The 22,483-nt window shown below is 33.7% G+C and overlaps 1 long non-coding RNA gene across 1 annotated transcript; it reads right to left on the bottom strand.

Annotated features, from left to right (window-relative positions):
* Positions 1 to 3,240: 3,240 nt before the first annotated feature.
* Positions 3,241 to 21,675, bottom strand: LOC120319376. Its single transcript, XR_005559746.1, has 4 exons — positions 21,588 to 21,675; positions 21,246 to 21,352; positions 5,035 to 5,123; positions 3,241 to 3,306 (listed from the first exon to the last, which is right to left on the bottom strand). It is a non-coding gene; the product is annotated as an uncharacterized LOC120319376 (long non-coding RNA).
* Positions 21,676 to 22,483: the final 808 nt, after the last annotated feature.

Genomic DNA, 22,483 nt, shown 5'->3' with positions numbered 1-22,483 from the left:
TGAATATGTATAAGGGGACTTCAATGTCAATGGTATGGGATGCAGGTAAAGCATTTATGCGCGGTGTTTTGATAAAAATGAATAATTTTTATAAGCGAAATCAGATTCAGAAACGTAGAGAACTTGAAGATGAAATTAAACTAAAAGAAAGGGCTTTGATTCTAAATCCTTCTGATGAAAGTACTAAAGAATCTGTAAAGTTATTAAGGTCACAATTTAATATGTTGATAGCAGATCAAGCTGCAACCAATTTATTATTTATGAAACAAAATACATTTTGTAATGCTAATAAGCCGGGGAGATGGTTGGCTTATCAATTAAGAAAGAAACAGAGACAGAGAATAATAGAGAAAATAAATTATAAGGGTAAACTAGTTTCTCAGAAGGAATTAATTAAAAAATCTTTTTTGGATTATTATCAAAACCTATACAAATCTACTAATGTACAACTGTTAGATATAAATAAATATTTAGCTGAGGCAAGTTTTCCTAAACTGACTGAGGATCAGAAATATGAAATTAATGGTTTAATTACTAAGGAGGAAATTGCCTCAGCAATTCAACAATTGAAATTAGGGAAAGCACCGGGTACGGATGGGTTAACAGCTGTTTATTATAAAGCCTTAATGGAGGAGATGATCCAACCATTAAATGATCTTTTTAATGGTATCTTACAGGGTTTAGAGATTCCTCCTTCATGGCGTAGTGCTTTTATATCATTGATTCCAAAGGAGGATCAAGATCTTACTTTACCAAAAAATTATAGGCCTATATCTCTTTTAAACGTGGATTATAAGATATTTGTAAAAATTTTGGTAAATAGGCTTATGAGGGTGGTGCATCATCTTGTGCATAAAGATCAATCAGGGTTTATAACAGGAAGGTATATGAAAAACAATGTTAGACAAATTATTAATTTATTAGAATACTTAGATAAGAACAACCAAGTTCCTGCAGGGCTCATATTTTTAGATGCTGAAAAAGCATTTGACCAACTGAATTGGCATTTTATGCTAAGAGTAATGGAAGAAATGAATTTTGGTGAAAACATATTACAAGCTCTTAAGGTAATATATCAAAAACAAACAGCACAACTTATTGTTAATGGAGGTTTGTCGGAGGTTTTCACAATAGAGAAAGGTACTAGACAGGGGTGTCCTTTATCGCCATTGTTGTTTGTTTTAACATTGGAAATATTATTGATCAAAATTCGAGACTCTCAGGAAATTAAAGGAATATATGTTAATAAAAAAGAATATAAGTTGAGAGCTTTTGCGGATGACTTGGTTGTTACTTTGTCGAACCTGATTATTCTGTAGTAAACTTATTACAGTTGATTCACCATTATGGTTTGGTCTCGGGTTTTAAGATTAATGTAAACAAGACTAAAATTTTACCTAAAAATATGTCGAGTCAGGAGAAGCAGATTTTGGTTAACTCGACGGGTTTTGAGCTTGTTAATAAGGTAAAATATTTGGGGGTGATGCTGTCTGTTTCTAATGCAAAATTATTTAAAAATAATTATGAAAGGTTGTGGGTCAGGGTACAGAAAGACTTGAAAAATTGGGAAAAGTTGCAATTATCCCTCATGGGAAGAATTGCAGTGATAAAAATGAATATTCTACCCAAGTTCCTTTTCTTGTTTCAAATGTTACCAATTTTGAAAAATGAGATTAATTTAAATGAGTGGCAGAAGGGTCTCAATAAATTTATTTGGGCAGGTAAAAAACCAAGGGTTAAGTTCAAAATTATGCAAGACTTCCGTGAGAGGGGTGGACTCAAGGTACCAAATTTGAAATTATATTATGATGCGGTGGTTTTAACATTAATTAGTGACTGGGTAAATTTGACAAACTCTGAGATACTTTATCTAGAGGGATGGGATTTACTTTATGGGTGGCATGCCTATTTAATATTTAATAAAAAAATAGATTGGGCTTTTAAATCTCATATTTTAAGAATTTCTTTACTTAGGATTTGGAGAAAATATTATAAAAGTGATTTTAAAGTACCATTATGGGCTATACCTTGGCATGCGATAGAAGGAATAAAAAGAGGGGTTAAAATGGATATGGTGTCTTATAGACAGTTACTTAAATGGGATGGACAAAACTGGCAATTAAAATCACGGGAAGAATTAGCACAAGAAAATTTTACTTATTCTTGGTTCCAATATAGGCAACTACTAGATAGATGGAAGATGGATTGTAAGGTGGGTTTTCTTAGAGAAGATGAAAATCTTATTAAGCAACTGAAGGATCAAAGACAAACCCACATTAAGAGAATTTATGGGGTTTTAGTTGAATTGGACTCAGAAACGGAACTAATTAAAGATTGTATGATTAGATGGGCGCAGAACTTTGGTGAGCCAGTTTCATTGGACACCTGGGAAATTATTTGGGTGAGAAATGTCAAATTTACTCAAGCACAGAATTTAAGGGAGAATTTTTATAAAATGTTTTATAGATGGCACCTTGATCCACAAAAAATGTCTTACATGTACCCTGACGTGCAACCTAAATGCTGGAGATGTGGTTATAAGGAGGCTTCCTATTATCATATTTGGTGGTCATGCAGAGAGATAAAAGCATTTTGGATCAAAATATGGTGGAATATCCAGAGAATTTTTAGAAGGAGGGTAAAATTTACTCCGCAATTATTTTTGTTAGGTATTGTTACAGATTGTGATACAAAGGAGGTTGTATTGATGTTAAATTTGATCACAGCCGCGAGGCTGTTAGTTGGACAATATTGGAAGAAGGAATCTTTGCCTACATTGCAGGAATGGTTTTTTAAAGTAGCTTATCTGGCGGAAATGGCAAAGATTTCGGCTTTCTTAAAGCAACAAACGCAAGAGAAGTTTTTTGCTATCTGGGACAAATGGATAAAATTTATACAATTTAGATTGGGTATACAAAAATATCATATAGCTTTTTCATAAGTTTTATTTTTATATATATTATAGATATCTTTTTTATATATATAAACATAAAGTTTTTAATTTAATTTTTATTTTTTTTTTTTTTATTTCTCAAGCCTATATTCTGCTCTGGGAAGCTCAGGGGGGGGGAAGGGAGGGTTTTTGGGAGGGGTGTGGGGTGGGGGTTTTTTTTTTTTTTTTATATATGTATTGTTTAACTTTTTTTCTTTTGTATATGTTGTTTTTTGTTCTGTATTGTTCTTGTTTTTCTTGTAAAATTTATAAAACTTTTAATAAAAAAAAAAAAAAAATTGTACATACCTTTAAGCCATCTTGTAAGCCAGAATATCATCTTCCACCCATGAGAATCTGTTTGAAGCTTTTTTCTCAAGAGAGAAGGAAGGAGAGAGAGACAATAGAGAATAGACAGCAATAGATAATATATAATAGATGTTAATAAATGATAGATAATAGATAATTGATTGACTTCTTTGAAAGAAATTTCTAAAGGAACCAATTAACCAATTCTTCATGACAGATCATTAGTGGTATGTTATACCTACCTTCTTCTTTTTTTTTTAACAAAATTTTATTAAGTTTATATAGATGACGAAAAATAGGAACAATACAGGTATGATAAAGGGAGGGGTAGAAGGAAAGGGGGAGGGGAAGGAGATAAGGAATTAGGATAAAATAAGGATAGATACAATCACAATATTCAACCATTTTTAGCAAAGTTTAGACTGTAACATATCAAAAAAATAGTAAACAAATATGTTGATCTATTAAGTAAACACTACTGATAAAATCTCAAAAAAAATTCTAACAATCAAAAGTAACAAATGAAAGTCAGTAAATCAGGAAAAGTAATCATATTATTAAAATATTAGTTAGAACTTGATTAAAAATCAGTCATCTATTCTAAAATATTGAATCCTTCAAGTTCTAACGTGTCTCTAACCATTGATAAAAATTTTCCCAAGTTCTAAAATAAATTGAATCATCTTTTTCTTTCATTTCTAATGTTAGTCTATCCATTTCTGCACACTCTAAAATTTTGGTAATAATAGTCTGGTCAGATAGTAAATTCTCATTTTTCCAAAATTGGGCAAATACTATCCTTGCAGCAGTTAAAACATGCAATATCAAGTAATCATTCACTTTACCATAGTTAGGTCTTAATATTTCTAACAAAATATTCCTAACAAAAACAATTACAGTTTAAATTCTATCTGTAGTTTCATCTTTTCCAACCATCTATGGATCTTAGCCCAATATTTCTTAGTGATAGGGGATATACCAGGCATAGTAATAAGTGCCTGGCTGATGTTTACATTTCCAACAAATATCCGAAACATTTTTAAATATTTTCACTAAGCGAACTGGTGTCATATGCCATCTATAAAACATCTTATATAAGTTGTAGTTGTAAAGTTTGCCTGTCCTTAAGATTTCCCTCTTTCTCTAAAATGTCTTTATAACTAACCAGTTTGTCATGATTAATCAAATTTGGATAAGCAAATGCTTCCATTGTTGAAAGCCACTCAGGTATTTTCATATATATTTTATGTTTAATTTTCTCCCATTCTGAAAGTAGTACGTTTCTTATCACATGATTTTGAAAGTACTTATGTGCTTTAGATTTCTCGTACCATATAAAAGCATGCCAACCTGGCTGAAGGTCGTGTGCCTCTAAATAAAGCAATCTTTTATTTCTCAATACAATCCATTCTTTTAGCCAAAGCAAAATAGCCGCTTGATAGTAAAGTCTCCAGTCTGGAAGTCCAAAGCCCCCTCTATCCTTAGATTCTTGTAACAATTTACATTTGATCCTCACTTTTTTTTTTGCCATATAAGTCTTAGAATCATTGCATTTAAATCATCAAAAAAATTCTTAGTAAGTTTAATAGGCAATGTTTGAAATAAGAAAATTAGCTTTGGTAAAATGTTCATCTTAACCATCGCTATTCTTCCTTAAAAGTGATAATTGAAGATTTTCCCATCTTTCCAAGTCCATTTTTATTTGTTTCATTAATCTCTCATAATTATCTTCTTTTAATATAGTATATTTTGCCGTTAAATAAATACCTAAATATTTAACTTTTTTAACATACTTTCTTTGATCCATTCTGGCTTCAGCACTTATCCAAGCTGATCACTCATCCTCTTCTGTCTTCATTGGCTGTTTGGTGCCCTTTCTGTCCTAAAGGGATAGGGCATTGTTATTACCATTAATTACCATGGCATTAATATCAATGGGTTCTCATGCTCCTGATATATGTTTGACACCCATAGTCAATGTTAAATGCAGAAGTGAGAGGAGTTTATGAGCATTTTTGGCTTCCTTGTGCAATTCCAGATGCTGGTCTTTATCTATAAAGATCCTCATGATGTACAATAGGGTTATCTGAAGGACTGGCTTTCTCTAATCATTTCTACCCACCTGATATGTTTAGGTAGAGTAAGAGCACTCCAGGTTGCCTCATTATTATCATTTCATGGAATCAAGTTAGTGTACCTTCTCTGTCACAGCCTCTGCCCTCTGGAATGACAATCCCCCCCCCCCACTCCTATTATGTATGGTCCTAACAATTTCAGGTACTAGAAAGCCCTGTTCTCAGACATGGGATTTAGTATGTTAATTTCATAGGATTTGTTGTTTGAATTGTTATAGGTGTTTTTGTGTAGATGATGGCATAACGTGATTTTCTCTGCATAGGATGCAGGTACTGAAATAAAAATTACAAAGGCCTGACTCCATCTGAAGCTCTAGAGCAGGCATGCCCAAAGTTGGTAACGTTAAGATTTGTGGACTTCAACTCCCAGAATTCCACAACCAGCATGGCTGATTGAGAAATTCTGGGAGTTGAAGTCCATATGTCTTAAAGTTGCCAAAGTTGGATACCATTGTCCTAGAGATTGCTAAACAAAGATTGACAGCACTGGCTACCAGGCTAAGGAGATACATTAGAGAAGTAGAGGCTGAGAAGATAAAAGAACCATTTCAATTTTATTGAAAGTTTTTAAAAACAAAGGTAAAAACTAATATAAATTAATATAGTGCAAGAAGAAAAAACAAAGAAATCAAAGTTATAGGTAGAAGTGCAAGAAAGAAAACAAAAACACAAAAATAGAAATGAAAGAAAAAAGACATAAAGAAGTGCTTCCAATCTTCTTTATAACAAGTATATTTATAATTTAAAAATTTACTTTTTTCTATAGAGCGATTCTAGAGAATTCCCTTTTTTCTATAATCTATCATCTAATCATCAAAGCCATAAATTGCAAGTTTATTTTTTCAGTTTTATGCAAAAAGTGGATAAGGAGTTTCCAGTCAGCAGTAAAAACAGATATTGCTTTTTCTCTAATTAAACAAATCAATTATTTTTAGTTATATATTGAATGTTATATATTGAGTCGTTTGGAGCAGGGTGACTATAACAAAGGGAAAGACTATTATTACTATTACTATTACTATTAATAACAATTACATTAACCACTGTTCATATGATGTTTGGTACACATGTAATTTTTTTCTAAAATATATATAGATATAGATATGCTTATCATATTGTGTCTACTGTTGTCACTTAAATATGGCCATTTTAGCAGAGACTCATTTTTCCCTCAGAGACTCATTTTTGCACATTTTAATAATATATCACAACAGTCAAAGAGGTATGAAAACAAGAAGAATAACAGGGCATCAGTTTGTATATTGGATCTAAAAATGCAGACTAGGCAGGTTCACACATTGTTCTTACTATATATTATACTTTTTATATATAACATATTTTCTCCTATTTGCAAATCTGTCTCTCAATGAAGTCATAAATGTATAGAGTAGATAATTGAGCACAAACATTCCCCGGGAGCTTTTTCTTATAAGTTGTTTAATTCAATCTGAAATCCCATTATTACTCTGTGCATGACAGCAGCCACTGTATATTCTCACCAAATCCTATTTGCGGAATGCCAATCAAAGGGTGCTCATGCTGTGATTCTATGTACTCTACTTCTGTCTAATTAAATGGGTAACTCAGGAGAAACTTGCTCCTGCAAAATGAGAGCCCAGCTTTTTTCATCCTCAACAGACGACACTTCATTTTGCTTCAAAGCAAGTGTTCTGATGAGAGTTCAGAGAATTAAACTACCGATGTACAAATGACTTCTTCCATTGGCTTCTTTCGTTCTTTAGTATTTCTCCTTTCTGTTTCAGTGCTTTTGCCTTATAGCTTTCACGATGTCATTGAGTTGCCTGAAGATAAAACTGGAGCATGCATACATATGATGTATCTAAGTGGACTTCCTTGATTTCTGATTGTTAAAACCAAACATGGGTCTATAATTCTGCTGACTTAAAGCAAACTGTTCTAAAAGCTGTATTGGGCCTTCAGCTTTGTCTAAGGGTTCTAGTTACAATCTGATCATTTCCAAACACAACAAGGTCCTATGAGAATAAAGTATAAAGTTAAAACCTGTTAATAAGAAAAAAAAGGATCCATAAGTGTAACTTTGCAAGGATTTTACCTATTATCCAGGCTTCTCTTTCTTCTGAAGCCCAAGGTAGGATTTTGCAGCCATGCCTAAAATCCATTGATAATCCTATCTTCCACACATTTGTCCAACCATTTTTGAAGTCAGGTGTCCCTTTATAATAGTGAATTTCATTGTATCAACTATATATAGATTTTTCCCCTTTTGTCTGTCCTAAATCTTCATCTTTCATGCTTTGTTTGAAATGAGTTACAGAGTATGCTAAAATGGGCAATATGCTAATTTCTCCCTACTTCTATGGATTGATTTAAGTGTTACTAAAATAGAATAATTTTCCTACATAATTATTCACTGATGTTGTTTTGACTATTGCATATCATGCAACTGAAAGGTATTTTTAACTGTCACATCATTTTCAACATAAAGTATATTATTTAGTATTATTGCACAGCAACTCACACTGGACCACTTAGAAGAAGGAACACTGATATCCAGTGCTTTTTTTCTAAAAAAAAAAAAAAAAGGTGCCTGAACTCACACACGTCATACAACCCGTCTTGCCTATCCTACAAGGTTCCATTCAAAAATGGTGCCGGAACTCCATTCTGGACGTTCTATGAGAAAAAAAGCCCTGCTGATATCTATCTATCTATCTACCTATCTATCTATCTATCTATCTATCTATCTATCTATCTATCTATCTATCTATCTATCTATCTATCATCTGTTGAGAGATTTAGACCAGTAAGAGATATCCTATGCCAAAATTAATGATAGTGCCTTATTTCCTGTGTCTTCAGTTCCTCTACTCTATCTGTGCCATGCAGACAAATCCAGCATGGTACTATCTTCCCTGAAAAATCTATTCCTATACCAAATCCTCCTTGGTGGTCTTGAATTTCCATTGGCACATGACTTTTGCACACATGGTTTCATATTTCCTTGGCTTTGTTTATATACATTTGAGACCTTTGTGAGAATGTTAGTTTATTTTACATTTAGCTTGTTACTCCCTAGGAATGGGTAATGCATAAAGTAAAGTAAATAAGCAACTAAAAGTAAATTAATGCTCAAAATAAATACAAAATGCATTTTAGGCAATCAGAGTGCTGACACAATCTAATCTGGAAATGAAGACTTATAAATGTGAAAGCCTATATTTAACATCACCTGAAAGAAAGAATCTGAACTATATTCAAAAACTGATGCTGTTACAGAAGCTGCAGGATTGGCTTTTGCTCAAACTTTAGTTAATACAGCAAGCTTCTGCTTTCATAGGAAGTGTATTAACATACCATCCATATTATTTAAAACATTTATATCTCACCTATTCATAATGACCTGAAAGAAGTTGAAGCCCAAGCAACAATCTTATTAGAACAACAAAAGATAGGATAATTGTAGTCCATCCCATCTCTTCCATTTGGCTTATATATATTAGATTAATAGGTAAATGCCATTAGGACTGTTCCATCCCAGTGCAAAAATCTGATAGTAAATGACAAAAAAATTTAGTAAGGGTATCTTCAATCCAACTCTAGTAACAAAAATAACAATAATATTAAAGTCTAACAGTGTTAACTAGGCAGCTTCAGATATTAACTTCAATGGAATATCTTTCAAGTAAAGCAGAGTTTAGAAGATATGATGCCTTTACTAGTGAATACTTAATGCATTTTCATTTTATTATTTTTTTTAGAGTTCCAAGTTCACATTTTTTATAGAAAGGGACAATCTTAAACAGTAAACAATAATTTCACCATCTGGAACCATTGAATTAATCTCTAGATGGTGGAAGCTATATCCAATTAAAAGTGTACTCTGATCAAAACAGATTGAAGCTTTATTTATTTGAAGCAAATGTCCTATTACAGCATCATAGATGTTTTCTCAGTCTTCTGCTATGCTTGTTATATATATAATGTTGGATGTAATGTGCATGTGGCATAAGGATATAAAACCTACCTGAGTCACATAACATGCAGATATTTGTTCAAAATGGAAATCAGGGTTGAGTTTTAATTAATACTGCAAAGGTGGACAAAGTAAAGAAATGAAAATGAAGAGAAATACTGACCAGTGATTTTGCTGGCTAATCCTTTCAACTTGGAAGCGTCTTGGTGCTTTTGGCATGAGTATGATGCAATGAAAGAATTAGTAAATTGATTTATATATTTAAAGTTCACACACACACACACACACACACACACACACACACACAATGTTATTGTTATTTCTGGTAGCTCTTAATGGACCTGCTGATTAAGATTGAAAGATGAAGTTTTATTATTTGGCAATAGATAAGATATTGAATGAAGAGAGTTTTGTTGAAATTATTAGAGAAACTATTGAAAATGTTTATACTTGTGTTGATGAATGGGGAATTACTTTCTCTATCCTTGTTTATATATATATTATATTCACCTTAGTTGTACTAATTTTTTATTTTTGTAATTTTAAACCTCAATAACATTATTATTAAAAAGAGAGACAGACATGTTCAGGATTTAAATGATCTCAAGGCAATGATTAAGATGATCAGTTAGTGTTATGAACTATGCATTAAAGTAACCATATAAAATGGCTTAGCCATAATCTTCTTTCAATGACTTACAAGCTGTTTTCTTGTATCAAAAAAAAAAAATGGAAATTCATTCTTTTCCCTTCCTGCCAACTTTATTTGTGGTAGACAGCAGTGTCTACTGCTGAAGATTGGATTTCATAGACAATCTGCCAGTCTGTTAAGACTATTATTATGTTCTTAAGGAACAAGTTTTCATTTTGGGAATTATTTACCAACCTTGATTAATAAAAGTTTGACTTTCTCTCTTTCTCAGTGGAAATTGACAGCAATTCTGTCATGTGTGAGAGATGTAGGAATCATGTCCTTGCATAACTTTCTTCATCATTTTGAAGAATTAATAAAAATTCTGCCCTTTTCAGATAAAATGAAATGAAATAAAGCTGACATAGCCCCCAAGGCATAGATATGTTTCCAAGTCTCAGCTGAGCTTTTACACACCATCAATGCCAAATTAACTTTTCTAATATATTGAAATGCCACATAGCACAGAAAAACAATGTTGAAACAGAGATGAGGCTCTAAAGGGGATTGTATCTTTCATCTGGTTTGATAAAGAAATGGGAATAATGAAAAGTTAGCTATGTTTCCTCTGATGAACAACTTGACATACAACTAAATACTGGCCTTCAGTGATTGCAAGGAGGACATATTCTTTTCTACTCTGGCAGAGTAGAAAGACAGCTGGATCATTTGAGATTACCACAGGTGCCACTTTCAGTGTAAAATTCTTCTATTGGGTCAAGACATTCAAGAATTGTAGGACAAGCTTAAAAAATGAATCAAAGAAATAAACCAGCAGCTATATGTTGAGTTTCTCTCTTTTCCATGGTAACATCTAGTTTAGCATACTTGCTCTTAGGGGAAAAAAAGCATTGTTTGGGAAGGGAAGGGCTTTCAGCATTCACGGTGGGTCTGTCCAGAGAAACCCCTCTGTCCTCCAAACTCCAGGCAAGGAGTGTATGGAGATTCTCAGTCATTCAGGTCATGGTTGTCCCATGGTTGGGACATTCAGGCAAGGAGAAGCTAAGCAAAGGACATTAGAGAACATATGTAAAAGGCAGTCTAGCCAGAGGGAGATGATTACAGAGCATGGTAATCAGCCCCTGAGGGAATAGGGCATTTTTTTTCATTGAAGTTATAACATGCCTCCACTGATAAATTGAATGAAATGCCATCAAGCCAGCAGTGACTTTAGAAAGTACAGTAAAAGAGTTATTGCTCAAAAGAGTTAACTGAATACAATTCAGTTAGCGGCAACCAACGTGCCTAAACATATGGCATGGCTTCCATTTTGACTTTTTCACTCCCTATCCAAACAACCTTGTTCTTCACAACCATCTTTCTGTCCTGTGTGTTTTCCTCCTCAAGAAAAAAACTAGGCCTGATTATGTTTGCTACAGCTCTGAAATTGTCTTTGCAGAAGGTTTCTACATTAGACTAAGGAGTTACTAAAAATAAATAAGGGGTCAACTTTGTGGCTCTAGATTTAAACAAAACAAGTTATTGTTTTTTTCTAGAGGTACCAAAGATATAAAAATGTTCAAATGATAACAGTACTTGTTCCTGAAGGAATTGTCATTAGCTAATTGTTTTCCTTTCTGTTTTCCACATTGTATTTTATATTATAATGTAACTCTTTAAAAAAATAGAAAATAAAGATGCCAGAATTAAACTTGAGATCTATATGCAAACCACTGAGCTTTGTTCTTTAACTAAAGGAATGGAACTTAAAGAAACAGAAGGGTGAACAAATGAAATAATGATATTTAGAACTTCTAAAGTGAATGCAAGTAAGACTAAATAATATCCTTTTCAAAGTTCTTATCATAGCATAGAAGAAGAATGTGAATGTAGATTTAACTTTTTGAATCAGCTGGACAGAGAGATATGGCTGGGAGGGAAGCTGAAAGAACAAACATGACAGAAAGTTAAATGAAATAACTAGAATATTATTGTTCTTTTGACTTATATGGGCATTTTATTCTGCTGATTGTTAGAGGCATCACATTCTTGCCTTCCTAAAGCTAATCTGAGATGTGATTCTAGTCTATTCTAAGGTAAACAACTCAGCAATTTCTATAGAAACCACAACAGCTTCAGAAAGAATAGCACAGTTACTTAGGAGCTGTAGTTGCTTCCAATTGTAGAAGTCTGGAACTGAAACAAACCATGAATTATCTGAGATTGCATGATGTTTTACTCATAATGGAATTACTTTCTCTAGGCTTTGGGTTCCAAATGTTTTACTGACAATGACATTTAAAATTAAGTGTTTGATTCTTTTAAAGCCATTTTATTTTCAGTAATGAAAATAAATGTGAAATGTGAAAGATAACATGTACTTACTGTTATTTCTTTCCTAAAAAGCAGTTCTACCCTGAATGTGTAAACAGTCAAAACAAGTTTTTTAAAAAATAGAACAAACTAATAATTTAAAGAGATTATGGGCTTGTTAATGCTTTTGAGCTTGGTCATTTTCTTGCAGATATTTCATTACCAAACTAGGTAACATTATCAATGCTAGAAGGGAGTGGGGTTTGCTTTCATTTTATATATTAGTGGCAGATACTAATTGACGAGACTAAACATATACATACATGAAAACACTAAAGATTGTTTTTATGCATTACTTATGAAAGGCTCATATGTGATGAATCAAAAAGGATGAAAATTAAAATCTGCTTTTATTAATGGATCATTAACTTTTCCAAAATATCCTTTCTTGACCTATGAATTACATTTTATTTCCTCTTCTACACAAATAAGTTTTTTTTTCTCAATATGACCTGTGACTTTTTGATTATGGGAGTGTTCCAGATTTCTTCCTCTGAATTGAAATAATAAAAAGTTCAACTTTGCTTAGAACAAGTCATTTAAGTCCACCTCGGTAAGCCAAAACATGAAAGGTAAAAAATACTATATAAGTTGACACTAATAATGGAATCTGTGATTCTCCAGACCTTGTTCAACCAAAATTTCCAGCAACCCATGATAGCAATAATCAATAGTGATATATACTGACAGAGGGATATGTGTATGATCTGGAATGGCATAGTTCCATAGCTCTTTGTTATCAAACATTAAAACCTAAACATTCCAAATTGTCTTCTCATGTATTCATCTACTATTTAGAGCTGAGTATTGGATTTCATATCTCTGAGTTCTCAGATTCTGTCACATGTGAAGTCTAAACCCAATCTCAAAATGATTTGCCAGGAGAAACATCCAAGAAAGCCTAGCTTCAAAGCAAGTCCAAGTAATTTCAATAAACAGAAACATTTCTCAGTTGGGTATTCTTCATACACCTTAAATGATTTCACTTCTTTTTTTTAAAAAAAATGAATCTATTATGGGATGGATGGATGGATGGATAGATAGATAGATAGATAGATAGATAGATAGATAGATAGATATGCAAATCATCATAAAACTGTTTCTTTACCCAGGTAAAAAAAGGATTCAAATCATATTTGAAATGATAAGCATTTAAAAAAAAAAGATGTTGGGCCATCTACACAACCTACAATTCCCCAATGTTATCAGCAGTGCGGTACTGCTTGAACAGATAGAGTTGTTTCATGAAGACTTAATGCTTGATTAATATTATTTTGCAAATCTAAGTACTTCATGTAATGGTTCTGTACAGTATGTTTAATTTCTCTGATTCTGTTATTCAGCTAAATCTTTTCAAAGCTCATTAGCACATTGCCACAGATATAATTACAATTTCAGTCTGCATAGCATTTTCCTACTGATTGTGGGGCAGAAAATAGTTCCCTTTGGTGCTTTGCTCTCTCAGCTGGAGCAGAGAACCTTACTGCTGTAACCACTTATGTGATAAAATTGGCAAACAGAGGACCCCAGATGGAAAACTCTCAAATCTGTATTTCTAAGAGGAACATCTGGGCCTTTGCCTGACTTCCTGGCTTGATCCTCCTTAGAAGAACTCTTGCATCTTTCACCTCCATATTTAGCTAGACCTCATACAGAATTACCATAAGGAATGAAATAAAAAAGGGTAACCTTTTTTATTTCTCTTAATGAGAGAAATATTATTTATGATGCCTTTGTTTCATTTTAAACAAAGGAGGTCTGATGCAATGCCATAGTTAGTGAGTTGTGCTATATATCCATACATCCTTACAAAAGGACACAATTTATTATTTTCAAAAAAGCAGTGCTGTAGTGCAATCCTTAAATCTTATTTATTCCCCATTTAGGTCCTGCTGTGCTGCCTCACTGTCGTGTTATGATACTCCCAGCAGTGTCATTGAAGGTATGCAGATCATAGGACTGAGAAAGGGCTGAGGACCTTTTAGAGTACTAATTATATTTATGACATGCTTAGATAAAAACCTTTGGAATTAGTAGTTGCTGATGTTGCCAATGATACAGTATTACAGTGGAATCCTAACATGTAAACAACATGAATATAGTAATTTCAAGTGGTGAAAGATGAAATAAATCAACTACAATTGACATCTTAGGCATCAGCAAATTGAAATGGATTGGAATTGGACACTTTCATTCCAAACATCATACTGTTTAATGCTCTGAAACAAACAAAAACAAGCAGCAGCATTTCTTTCATGGTCAGAAAGGATAGTAAAGATGGTACAGTTCAATGACTGTATAATATGAATTAGATTTTCCTGAAAACCCTTTAATATAACAATTATCCAGGTTACAGTTCAACCACAAAACCAGAAAAAATGAAGGTTGACAATTTTTATGGTCAAGTTCAGCATAGGTTTTTCCTCCTTCCTAACACAGTCTTCAAATAAACAAAACAACACACACTCAGACATATATTTATATTAATTATATACATACCTATATCCATGCACAGTTAAAATATGGCAAGAGGCTGACTCTGAATAGATCATAAACTTTTCATGTACAAGTTCCAAGTCAAGCTAAAACAAGAGAAGAAACCCAACCATTTCCCATGGTATGATTTTGAACATGTACCTACCTTTTTCAAAGAGAACATTAGGAATTGCTTTGAAGTCCTGAATCTGACCAGAAGAATTATGGAATGAAGTCAATAAACTTATTAAGATGAATGTGAAAAAAGACTGTCAAAGACAAAGGAACTAAAGAAACCCAACTGGAAGTCAGAACAGATAGTAAATATTGCTAAAAAGAGAAGTCAAAGCCAAGAAAGGCAAAACTCTCAGGAAAGCACTTAAAGAATTTCAGAGAGCTTATAGAAGAGGTAAGAGATAAGAAGTACTATTACATCTGTAAAGCCATCAAAGATGGAAAAAGACATGGAAGAACAAAGAATATCTTCCAATAGATATCTGAGCTCAGAAAGTGATTCCAACTTCAAAGTGGTATATTAAAGGATGCCAACTGACAGAGAGTATGTGCCTAATATTTCTTAGAAATAAAAGGTTTGCACAGTGTTTGATGATGTTGTTATGAGCTTACCTCATTGGTACCAAAACATCTAATAATGTAGCTTTATAAAGTATCAGTTACTGAATACCTTCTGTGTTTTTTTTCCTGCAAGGATTTAAAAAAGGAAAACATAATTCAAATTCTAGGGACAGAACCAAATGATGAAAAGGGGGTGTTGCCAAATTTCTATAGCTGGTCCAGCTCTACTACAATTCTGGTCTGCAGAGACTATATTAAAAAAAAATTGAAAGCCTTATAACCAGAAGAAAAAAAAAATGAGAGACACCCAGGGAGAGCAATAAAGTGGTACCTCTCAAACTTTCATGGTCTTAAAGGGCCAGACCTCAATACCTAACCCAGGACTGGAAAGAGCAAAAGAATTAGATCTTCAAGACTTGCTTAGACAAGGCTGGTTTAGGGCAATCTAGAAACTCACTAGACATTAAAGGTAACATAAAGATTAATTATAAACTTAAAGATGCCTTCAACATAAGAAGGTTTAGAACAGTGGTTCTTTTTATGCCGCGACCCCCAACCAGTCATAAGTCGAGGACTACTCAACTGGTGCAGCACCGTTTGCAGAATGAGACTTTTGGCGGGCTCAGCAGGGCACAGACAGCCTGGACAATTCCTATTGGCTTTTGAAAGCCAATAGAATTAGACTCTATTCAAGAGGGTCTATTCTATTGGCTTTAAAAAGCCAATAGAATAAAAGGGAGTAGCACAGCTAAGGAACAGGGGAAAAAAATGGCGGACTGCGTTGTTTGGCGACCCCCGTGAAATGCTCATTCGACCCCAAATGGGGTCCCAACCCACAGGTTGAGAACCACTGGTTTAGAATGAGAACACATCTGTCTGGGGTTTTTGGCAGTGAAATGGAAGTGATTTTCCACTGTTTTCTTTCAGTGTAATATGGAACATTCTCACCCGAAGTCAGATTAGCTTTATCCTTGTTATTATTCTGGAAATCCCTCCAGGCTTGAGTTGTACATACATTTACAATGTATATTTTAAATTTGTATATGGTTTTTAATATATAATTTACATTTTTAATGATTGCTTTTATATATTTGTTGTACCATTGTTTTATACTGCCCACTCTTGTGGGAATATAAATGTGATTAATAAATACATATAAATAAATATTTTCTCCTAATTGTTCAGTCTGGAATTCCTTCACAGAACTCTTGTGACCCATCCAATTGTAACACGTTCCATTCTGTTTAGTTCCAGAATCCAGAACAAATCACAATACTGAAATACTAAGCGCCTTAAATTAGTTGACTGTAGAACTTGGAATAATTTGCAATTTTCTAAATAAGCTATATTTCTTAATTATGATGACATTATTATAGAGAAATATTGTCCAGTATACTAATTTACAAACGAGGTGCTTTACCTAAAGATTCATTTTCATAGATATCATTTTATCGAATCAATGTTACTGAATTGACACGAGTAAAAGAAAAGCACAATGACTGCTGTTCACAATTTCAGGCAGAAGAATTGAAAACAGTGCCTGCCACATTCCCTAATTTTTATGGGAGTTTTTTCCTTTTACTATCACTACTTTGAAGTGATAGTAAATACCTACTAGTAAATCCCTTTGAGGATATAGAAATTCTTTAAAGCAGGGGTCTTAAAACTTGGCCCTTTTATAACTTGTGGACTTCAACTCTCAGAATTCCTCAGCCAGGCATGCTGGCTGAAGAATTCTGGGAGTTGAAGTCCACAAGTCATAAAAGATGTAAGGACCCACCCCACTTTGCATCTTAAGAAGACAGAACTCTGGGAATAATTCTTCCAACAGGAATCCTTTATTAAGAAGAAGTGGTTGCAGGCGGGCTAGACAGGACTTGGGGTTTAAGCTCTCCCATTCAAGGTTTTAAGGGGTTCCCCAGCAGTCCCACCCAATCACCCCCCCCTTCCAGTGATAGTTTCAGGCATCACAATTCCACCCCTTTGATGCTTTCTTCTGTCCTTCTGGATGGAGACTTCAAATAAACTACATGAAAGGTAAATAGCCCCTTTGTCATGGTAAGGTTCTTTGGTGCTATTTACATTCAAACTCTTTGAGGTTGCAATAAACACATTCCTTCATACTGAAGGAAGTGAGGGCCATAAAGCCCCTTTGTTCTCCCCCTTCTCTCCCTCTTATGGCAGAATCCAGAGAAGGCAGAATTGGGGTTTTCTATATTTGATGATTAAAGATGAAATATAATTGGATTCTGACAAAAGGGCCAAGTTTGAAGACCTCTGCTTTAAAGTAATGCAAGATAATGTAACTAGAAGGAATGTAGGGAAGATAAAGGATAGCAAAGTTATCACAGGAACAATTAATTTTAAAATGAATTTTCAAACAGTTTCACTTATTTCTACAACTTACCTATACCCCATCCATACTCGCTTTTATTTTAATGCAGTACCATTTTCAGAGGATTTATTATTGAAAACCTATGAAAACTCTGCTAGATACTAACATTTGTTCCATGCTGAACATAGCACAAAGTAAACTATTCATCTTAAGCCAAATACTATATCAGTATATATTTTTGTCCTCTGTGGCTGATAGGATCTGATTTAGCTTAGGGAAAGGGCAAGGAAGAAAAGGATTGAAACTCTTGGATAGAAGCAATCATTTCCCCATGTCTTTAAAGTAGCAGATCCATACAATCTGTGGGAAAGCTTAACCATAGACATTTGATATCTTATCATTATTAGCTTAAGGCCTGAAGCTTGCTGAGTAACTTTGGAAAAATCACTTTCTTTTTTAGGCTAACCAACTATAAGCTCAGCATGTGTGGGAGGAGTGGGGGCGGAAGGGAAAAATGCACATCTTATCCCAAACTTCTTAAATATTGACTAGTGTGTGTATATAATCTAAACTGGGAAATGTATTTCAGTATCTTCACTTTACATGAAGATACTATTTCATAGAGTCTAAGCCTTTGACAACTTGCTTAGGTGAGTTCAGTGTAATTGTTTCATAAATGAGTATTTATGTCAATGACTAAGATAAATACACTGATAACCAGATATATTTTAAAAATATTCCAGAGCTATTCTATACAGTTAGTGTATATACTGTTCTAGGAAAACTATTTTTTCCAGTACTGCTCAACATGGGCTCTATGGCCCTCAGGGGTCTATGCCGTATTACAAGGGGCCACAATAAGTTCCTTAACTACCAGGTGTATAATCAATTTGTCTTATCTTATTATCTGGGATAACTTCAGCAACATAGATATTCAAAGTTACTATGGTTTAAAATAAACATCTATCAGCCAACAGTGATTCTGAGGTAGTCACAAAGATCAAAGAACCCCTGTTCTATACCATCGTATGAAATCTGGTCAGGTTAATAGAATTATAAGGTCAGCATTCCAGTTACTTTACATTTGTTATTTGGTTTTGTGTGAATCCCTCTTCTTTTCTGTCTATTTCCACCAGTAAACAGTTGTTGCCAGAGTGTGCTATGATAGTAGTTAGCACATCAATACCCATAAGTTTGGCTAATAGCTAATAGTGTACTCATATTTTACTGACAAAATGATCCTGGCAAAATAGAAGTTTATGAGGTACTAGAGAACTATTCTGTTTTGGTGGTGGTGGTGGTGAAATTATATGACTGAGAAAAGGAGAAAACTGCAGATGAGTAGAGACAAGTAGAGGGTCAAAATTCAAAAAAACTGTATCCAGAAAACTCAATTCTAGATTTCAGCTCCTAATTTCTAGCAGTAGGCAAATCCACCATGAAAACTTGAGTAATTAAGAGATATCTACACTAATAGTAGTTGTATATTTCTCTTAAGGTGCTTCTGCTTACTCCTGGCAGAAATGCCAATTTTCACACTTCTTTCTTTACATACAGGTAGTTCTTGATTTACAAGTATTCATTTAGTGACTTATGACCAGTTTTCAAACTTATGACTGTTGCAGCATCCTCATGGGCACTTGATCAGAATCCAGGCACTTAGCAACTGACTTATATTTATGATAATTGCACTGTCCCAGGGTCATGTGATCACCATGTGTAATCTTCCAGTCAGCTTCTGACAAGCAAAGTCAATGGAGGAAGCCAGGTTTGCTTAATGAGCATGTGATTCCCTCAACAACTATAGTGGCAAAAAAGGTCACAAAATGGGGCACAACTCACTTAACAACTGCTTTGCTCAGCAATGGAATTTTGGGGCTCTATTATGGATGTAAGTTGAGAATTACTTATATTTTGAGATTATTTACATGTAGCAAGAACCTAATATAAAGCATTTATCATTTTTATAATTTTATTTGAGGGGGTGCCCTTGATTTATTATTAATATGTGCAGGTTTCCTGCGAACATTTTTAGAACTGATTTGCGTTTTCTTTCTTCCTAGGGCTGAAAGAGAGGGATTGGCCCAAAGCCACCCACATACTTTCATGCAGGACTAAAATTCTATATGTCCCATTTTCTAGCCCTGTGTCTTAAATCACTGCTCCAAATTGGCTCTCAGCACTAAAAATACTAATGTTTATTAGAAAATATAGTAAATTAAATCAAATTTGATAATAAAGCATGTAAAATCCATTGGTGAATAAGACTGATGCTCTGCAAAGGTCAGCATTCAAAACATAGCACTGTTTATACGCAAATTAATTAAATATTGGCTAATTAATGTATTGCAATAGAAGCTGTAGCTCCAGGCAAAAATATTCTGTCAAAGAAATTGTTTTCAAAGTCAGCCTATTTTGTTTGTAATACATGAAGCAAAACAAGATAACCAATTAATATTTCTGAAATTAGCAGAGAAGTGAAACAGCTCAGATTCTGATCACAGGTCTCATGCACAGTTGTTGTCATTGTTGCTGTTTTTCTCCAGAATATCAATATGTGAATATGTCTTTTACATTTGTAAGTAAAACAAAGGGACAAATATATAGAAGAGATAAATGCAGTTATTCTTGAACACAGAGTGTAGACCAATGTTTCTTTTTTTACTCTCAGGAATTCTTCCCACTTTTAAAAATGAGTGAGGACCCCAAAGGAACTTTTTTTGTATGGGTTATACTTATCAATATTTAATAAAAATTAAAATTAATATACCTGCTACAGTTCTCATAATTGTTTTATGGAATTTTAATATTGTATTATTTTTCAACATAGAGTACCAAATAATTTTTATTTCATAGACTCCTGACTGATCTTGAGGATCCCTAGCCCTCCCAGGACCACGTATTAGGAAGCAATGGTCTTGATTATTAAATAAAAGCATTATTTACTATAGCTGTTAATATAGAACAAATCCCTTTCCTCACTGTGCTGATAGATATTTCATAAACTGGTACTGCAGGCCACTTTAGCTGACTGTGTTCAGCAGGTCAGCGGTTCAAATCTCACCGGCTCAAGGTTGACTCAGCCTTCCATCCTTTCGAGGTAGGTAAAATGAGATGTATATATATATATATATATATATATATATATATATATATATATATATACACACATACATACATACATACACATTGCTTACTGGTGTACACCGCTTAGAGAGTGCTTGCACTTAAAGCGTTATATAAATCTCATAAATAAATAAAATAAATAAATAAATAAATAAATAAATAAATAAAGAGTATTCATTATTGTTCTATTAACAAGATCACAAATGATCTCACTGAAACGTTTCTTTCTGTAACAACTGTTTCTCCTTCAAAGTTTCATGAAGAGCAAATTTTCTTGACTCTATTTTGATTTTGAAAACTTTAATTTTAACTTTATAAAGGTTCTTGTTAAATAATGGATTGGATAGAGATAGTAATGGAAGTTTCATGGAGTAGGCCATGAACTACCTTTGATCTACCTTAATGCATAGGAAGATGTCGATCCGAAAAAGAAAAGTTTTCCATCTCTTTTCCTGTCATGAATATATCACTTTGCTTAGATTTAGGATGCTGGAGCTATTCCCTTCTGCAGAGACAGAGATTAATGGATTTCAGGAGGTCTGTGCACAGAGACATTTAGGAAAAAGCACTGTCCCTCATTTTAAGGAGGGAGAAAAATTATATAGGAAGAGAGAGGACAATATTTTTAAACAATTGATTATTGAAAATATTTCCAGCTTCTCAAAGAGGATGCAGTTTGACAACTGCTGGGAAAAATAAATGTAGTTTTTAATGTGATAGACAGACATATTCAAACTTACTTGGAGAAGGCTGATTTTTCTGGATATATTTCAACTAGAGGTTTTCTTTCCCCCTGATTTTGATGCTTAAACTCTGAACTGGATGTCTTATGAGAAGAGAGAGAAAAGGAAATTTGTTAACTTAATCTAGATCATTGCACTGATTATCGCGGTTGGACTGGAATTGGAAGAAGGCTTTACAATGACCCCATTTCTGATGTCCACACATTTCAACAGCTGTTTGGAATGTTTTAAGATGAATCACCTGGAGATTAAAAATGAAATTTCATCAGCATACTGTTGACACACAATACTCAGTATGCCAAGAATATGAGATGAACTAAATAAAATACGTATTTACTTTAAAAAACTGAGTCAGTTTAAATAAAATGGAGATTGCGCTGATAAGTAATGATCTTATTGACTAGTTATATGCCATCATGTCAGTGTTGATTCTTAGCAACCATATATATAGACTCTTCCAGGATATTTTTTTTCAAACTTCTGGATGAGCTCATCTCTTACCATGTCTCATCACTATGCTGATAATATCCAATTGTACATTTCTATCCATGGCAAATTAAGTGATACCATGATCATCTTATCCTGATGTCTCAAGGCTGGGAGGGTCTAGATGGGGGACATCGGGCTTTAGATGAACCCTGGCAAGATCAAGTCATTTTGGCTTTTGGTCCCCACTGATTGAAGGACTACATCATCTTTGGTGCTGGATAAGGTTACGCTACCCAAGACAGACCCAGTGCGCAATCTGGGAGTTCTTCTAAACTCGAGGAGCTGGTGGCAATCATGACTAGGAGGACCTTTGCACAGATTTGTATTGTGCATCAGTTGTGCCTGGATTAGCAGGCCTTGTTTACAGACACTCATGCCCTAGTCACTTACAGTTTGGACTACTG

The sequence above is a fragment of the Crotalus tigris genome, unplaced genomic scaffold, assembly GCF_016545835.1.
Source record: "Crotalus tigris isolate CLP2741 ecotype Arizona unplaced genomic scaffold, ASM1654583v1 scf7180000020708.443673, whole genome shotgun sequence".
In the NCBI taxonomy this organism is placed as follows: domain Eukaryota; kingdom Metazoa; phylum Chordata; class Lepidosauria; order Squamata; family Viperidae; genus Crotalus; species Crotalus tigris.
This window is presented reverse-complemented; position numbering and strand designations above follow the sequence as displayed.